We start from the raw sequence: 6,387 nt of genomic DNA on the forward strand, positions 1-6,387 counted from the left end.
AAATATTTTTGAATCTGACCAAGGAGTTGCAGAAATATACTTGTGAAAAGCCTGAAGATGGCCCCTTGCAAAACACAAAGATACTCGTTGAGCTGAGGTGTTCTCTTTCAGGGGTATGGTATTTGCTGTCAGCTTTTCTAGTCACACCCAGGTTGGTGGTGGCATTGGTGGTGGTGGTGGTGCTGGCTGCTTGGGAAGGTGGGTGGCGGCATGAGCTAAGCTGGGATGGGGAGTCTCATTAACCCAAGGAATATTAAGACCTGACAGTTTGTACAAGGTCCTCTAGTCCCACTCCATTTTCCACATGGGGACACTGAGGCCCGGCACCTGACTCTATCACCCTCCACCCACCCACCCCCAGGTTCTCAATTTGAATTTAGCCTGCTGCTCAAGTCATTTCCAGTATTTTAAGTTAACAACAGAGGAGAAAGTCAAGCAAATAAAGACGCAACCCATGTGCTGCTAATTATTTCCTTCCCTTAGAGCAAAACTGCCACTCACCTTGGCACCAAAAGAGTGAGGCGGAAGGCATGCTGCCCTGGACAGGTCGTTCTCCAAGTGCTCAGGTGAAGGGGGGATGTTTCTATTAACTGCTGGATCCGTGTGAACTAACAGTTTGAGGACTCTAGAGGCTGTAGCGGTCAAGTCATAAGACTGATTTTTTCCCTTCTCTTAAAAGGAATGTCAAGAGAGTCGAAATATAAAGCCTGGTTACCTGGGAAGACTGTGCGCTTATCTTGTTAACGCGGCTCCTGCCCCAAACATACCAGGAAGTATCTCAGACACATTTCTTTCAGCTCTGGCGGACTTGCCACATTTCTGCCCCACCAGAGGCCTCTCACTCAGGTGCACAGTCTCTCCATTCAGTCAACAAGGGCTTGCTGAACCTCTCTCCCATGGTTCCTCATGCTACTAGCTCTCCAAGTGTTTACACAAGCCTGTTCTTAGTGGGGAGCCAACCCCCATGAACTGCATTTAGAGAAGCTGATCTGGACCACCTGGCTGTCACATCCATGCGCTGGCCCTGCTGGGGCATCCACGTCATTCACCACATTTTGCTCTGATGAACTCTTGACTGTTTCCAGAATTAAATTCCCCATGCAAGAATTAAGACATGACACTATGGTCACCTCTAAAGATACTCACGTATGAACAGAAAATAATAGAAAATCTAGGCGTTTTAGAGGTGAGTCAAAATGATGGTGTGAGTCCATGTTGTTTCCTGCGTTACTGATGGCAGTCAACATATATATCATCAATATGTTATTGACAGCAATCAATAATGCAGGGATGTTCACGCCGTTCATACCCAGAGAGGGGCACTGATTCTTAAAGCTGGGCATAAAAGGAGAGACAGATGCACACAAGACAAAGACAACTAGGGTAGGGAAGGGACCAGAAATCACATCCCAGAAACAAGGCCATTTGGAGAAACATGAGGTTCTCCTTTCGGTATCTGGAGCACTGCTACCGGTAGGAGAGAGTTTAGATGTATTCTGTGTAAGCACAAGGAGTTCAACTGGGACTAGCAGGCAGATGCTATCTGGACACAGACTCTGTTTTAAATGTTTTTCAGAAGTGCCCTGAGATTGAATGGACTTCCTTGGGTGTGGTAGTGAGATCACTGTCTCTGAAGGCATTCCAGTATACGGTGGAAGATCACTTAGCACTGAGGCTACAGAGATTAAACCATGAGACAGAAGGAGTGGTCTCTAAAGTAACTTTCACTTGTGAAACTAAAGCAAGACTGGATCAGTGACACCAATGCAATAGATGTTATTTTTTAAAAAGAAAGAAAGAAAACATTCTAAGACTTATTTTGACAATTCACACATCATGTCCCTATCCTCAATCCTAAGAAAAAGGGACACATTAGAGTGTGAAAAGACCATCTTCATCTTCTCTTTTGTTGAGAACATTTTTACCTTCTGCAACATTGTCTAGCCTGTAAAGAGAGAAGAGAGGCTGACGATGAGAAACACTAAAACCAGGAATGAATGCATGCTGCTAAATTACGAAACAACTGACCAAGGTCTGTTAGAGTTAAAGGGGCTCAGAGTCGAACCAGTCCAAGGCTCTCATTTCACAGATGGGAGAACTGAGGCTACAGGTGATAAAGGGCTTATGCCAATCTATTATAACAAGGGGATTTAAAGTTTCTGTATTAGCACAATATAAAACCATGATCTAAATGTGTTTATTTACCAAGAAGATCTCTAAGTATAACTTTGAAAAGTTACCTTGCTAACCCTTAGTTTCCCTACTTGTTAATGTCTACTTGTTAGTATAGCCATTGTGGTATTGATGCAACTGATAAGTGAATGCAAGGTCTTCATCACAGTTTACACCAGATCTTTTCATTTCTTTTCCAGAAAGCTATATGACAAGACAGATATCCAAAATTCCTTTCCAGAGACTCTTCAAATTATTTTTTAAAAATAGACAAAACAAAAAACTGCTCCCATGGTCTAATTTGGCAGAGGAATTAAATCCCAGGAATGATATTCTGCGTGTTTTTTCATTTTCCATACTGCCAGCTCTCCTCTCGATGAACTCCAGTTTAACAATGGCCTTTTAAAGTGAGTCAAGTAGAATGACATATCCCCTTCTTTCTTTTGCATGTCATACTTCTGTTAATGCAACCTGCCACTGTATTTGCATTTTGGACACACATCACAGTGTTAACCAAGACAGAGGTTAATGTGAGCTGAATCCCCACATCTTTGCCATCTCTAATGCCACATTTCTCCAACCCTGTATTTAATCAGAATACAAGCACAAGTCATTGAACTACTGAGTAGTATCTAATCATTTGTAACAGCTTGTACAATCAGTACAACAATCATTTATGCAAGATAAATTACCTGCTGTGTTTCTGGAAACAATTGGTTTTCATGACTTCCTGAAAAGACAAGGCCACGTTAGAAGCAGAGTAGCTGTGCGTATGGGAAATGCTGGGGGAAGCACAGAGCAACCTTATGAAGAGCAGAGGTGGTCCAAAGGTGGGAACTTAGGAACTGGATTTGGCAGAGAAAGCCACTCTTTCCCAAGATCAGATGGCTGCTTCTCTAGGCCCCTAGTTACTGCCCATCAATTACAAAGTTGTTCCAACCTTGCAGGCAATGGTGTTAAGCTTCTTTATTCTTTTATCTCTCTCTCTTTTTTTTTTTTGGCCTGGCTATGAGGCTTGAGGGATTTTAGCTCCCCAGCCAGGGACTGAACCCCAGGCCCCATCAGTTAAAGTGCTGCGTCCTAACCTCTGGACCCCGGGAGAATTCCGCAAGCTGCTTTATGCTTGAGTTACTCACTTGGGTTTTAAAACACTTCCTTAGGACACATACCCAGAATTTCCCAAACTGTAACTTGCATTTGTATGAAGGTTAATGGCAAACTTCCACTAACTTTCCTTTTGCAGGGTTCACTAGGGACAGGTGTGGAGACACACAAGTTTCACTATTGTTGCTCAAACAGGCTGAGATGGTTACTACTAGTCAGAGCGCCTCACTTACTACCAGTTTCTGTTAATGACTCCAGAGCAATTTTTTTTCCCCCATTTTTACAGGACCATTTTATGTGTTCATAGATGTGGAGTGATTTGCCCAAGATCACACAGCAATGCGGAGAGAAGGCTGGGACTCACTCCCAGCTTTCAGGAATATTATGAAACAGTGTCCATGGACTCCTAGGTGGAGTTATCGGTGGATGAACTGCAGGGTGTGGGGGGAACAAGAACCCCCGTGAAATTATATGTATATATATATACACACACATACATGTATATATTTTATATATATATAAAATTGTGTGTGTATATGTGCACACACATTTTTCTGGAGAAAAAGTCCAGAACTTTTATTAGGTTCTCCAAGAATTGTGCAAAGCCCCAAATGATTAGGAATCATAATTCAAACAGAGATGAACCACAACGACAACAATAAAAACCCTCATAGGTTTCTTCCTCCAGCTAAAGGCAGTCTGGTCAGGGAATATGAACTCTTCACCCTCTAGGTAGCTGGGAACTCAAGTCATCCCCTCTAGCCTGAGGATTAACCTCATTTCTTGCTTGGCTGAAGGAACGTGTGAAATGGTCCCAAACTGCTCCCTAAAGACCCAGGGTCTCTCCTGGGTAGGGACTCTGAAGCCAGGGCGAGGAGAGCTGCATGACCATGTCGTTTCCTAAATAAAATCGGGTGGCCCGGGATTAAATCCTCTTCTGATGATGCCTCAGCCCCGCTTTTCGTGCCTCAATAACATCCCAAATCCTTTTTTTCTAGTCCCTTCTCCTCACAGACTTCTGAGTTGCCTTAGGTGGGGGTTAAAAGACCTCAGGTGGGGAGTGTGAAGTCTCAGGGTTACATACCTGCTTCATCATTTTATGCTTCACTTTTTTCTTTTAGAATCTCAGGTTCTTGTCTAGCCTGTTCTAAATCTCAGTTTCCTCCAAATGTACAAGGAGATAATAGTACGTGGTGCCTAGGGCTATTAAGTGAGGAAACACATGAGAAAACGCCTGCTCCGTAATTACTGGCTGGTAAATGACAGTCCTCATGATGGATTCCGATCCCCTCTCCTCCTGCATCTCTCCTGCTCTTCCTACTCACACACCTGCATTCTCCAGCCAGGCCGGCTACGGAGCAAGAGGCCACGTCCACCAGCTCCAGCTGACTTGCTTCCTTCCTAGTATAGAGACACTTTCTGGGTTTATGATTTTTTTTAACTGCTAATCACACCAGGAAAACAGCTGATAAGCGGCAAAATTGCAAACTTGGGGAAGTGACACAAGCCTTTTAAAATCTCTCATGGTGGTCATTCTCGACTCACTGTTAGGATTAATCTGAGATTCTGAAAGCTTTTCACTGACTCCGTTGTGCCTGGCTGTACGGAGCTCTCAGTTAGGAGTTTTGTTCCTCTGGGTGGACGTCTTTAATCTTCTGATGCCTCTCAGTCGTTTTGTCCTTCTCACATCACTCAATCTAGGGAGGCTCCACTCTATAATTTAGGCTCAGAAATCAAGTGTTGCTTGAAAAAGAGTCATGATCGAGTTTGCCATGCAAGGGCTTCCTGATTTGTATTATTTATTTGATAAGACCTCTGCACGTATATATCTCCTGCTCCAGTGCCTTTGTCTGTTTGAAGGTGTTTTGTCTGCAACATCGTTTGAAGAAGCCCTACCCAGGGTGTCAAATCTTCACCTCCACTCTGTGGCTGCCTAGAAATGGAGCTCACAGATGTGGAGTGACGTTCCTGAGATCACACAGTGAGGTGGAGTTGGAGCTGAGACCCTTATCCGGCTTTCCAGAGGTTTTAAATTTGGGCGCATGAACTCCCGAGGAGCTTGTCGTCAGTGGAAAACTGATGGGAAATTGAGGCCCAGCAAGGGCCAGAGAGTTGAGAGAGGGCTTGCAGTGGTAGGTAGGGAGGTTGCTGGACCAGAGGCCAGTTCTCCTGATCCCACGAACAGTTAAGCTTTGTCCCAGGATGGGCAGCCACCATCTCTCAAGAGAGCTTCCTAGCGGGCAGGTTTTCCTGCTTGCTCCTCAAGGATTAGGATCCACTTTTCTCAGCCCTCAGGGGGGTCATGATGCTCCCCGGCAGCCTGCGGGCCAAGCTGTACAGTAATGTCAGATTTAATGCACCCGAACACGCGTGAGGACTTGGCTGGGGAAAATGAACCCAGGAAAACTGGGAAGAAATGCCCATTGCTCTGGTAACAGTCAAGTCACATGTTCCTTTCTTTGAGCTTCTTACAGTAGCTTTCTCTTGGTCCCAGGGTTGGCTGGTGGGGGTGTGGGGATGGGGTGCTTTTAGGGCTGTTTGTTCTCTAACTGTATATGTTTCTGTTTTACAAAATCAGCCCAAGCATCATGGTCCAGAGCAAGCTGGCCCTTCCATGGAAAAGTGGTTGGAGATGAGATTTTTTATCTTTATCTTGGTGTTTGGTTTGGATTCATGGAAATCGGTCACATGATATTTGGTAAAGGCCTTTCAAATCTGTCACTCATTAAATATGGCTTATCTGGTTGCTTCCCTGTGCAGGGCCCAGAACATATAAAAATGAGCAAGTCTTGACCCTTGTTCTTAAAGGGGTGGGATAGACAGGCTTGTGTAGAGCAAACAATCATCAGTGGGCCTTGTTTGGTGACAGAAGTATGAAAAGGTGTCCTGGGGGCCCAAAGAAGGGAGAGAAGGATTCTAACTTGGAAAGGAGGGCCAGGATGGTTTCACTCAATGATCTTTGAGTTGGTTCTTCATGGCTGAGAACATTTCATTGAGCAGAGGAGGGTGAACAGGCAGGGAGAACAGCACTCGCAGAAATAAGGGGACCTATAAGAGCATGAAATCTTTGGTGATGGTTTAAGAGTCTAGTTTAATGTAATGGAGACAGGA

The sequence above is a fragment of the Hippopotamus amphibius genome, chromosome 1 (genome assembly GCF_030028045.1).
Source record: "Hippopotamus amphibius kiboko isolate mHipAmp2 chromosome 1, mHipAmp2.hap2, whole genome shotgun sequence".
Classification (NCBI taxonomy): Eukaryota; Metazoa; Chordata; class Mammalia; order Artiodactyla; family Hippopotamidae; genus Hippopotamus; species Hippopotamus amphibius.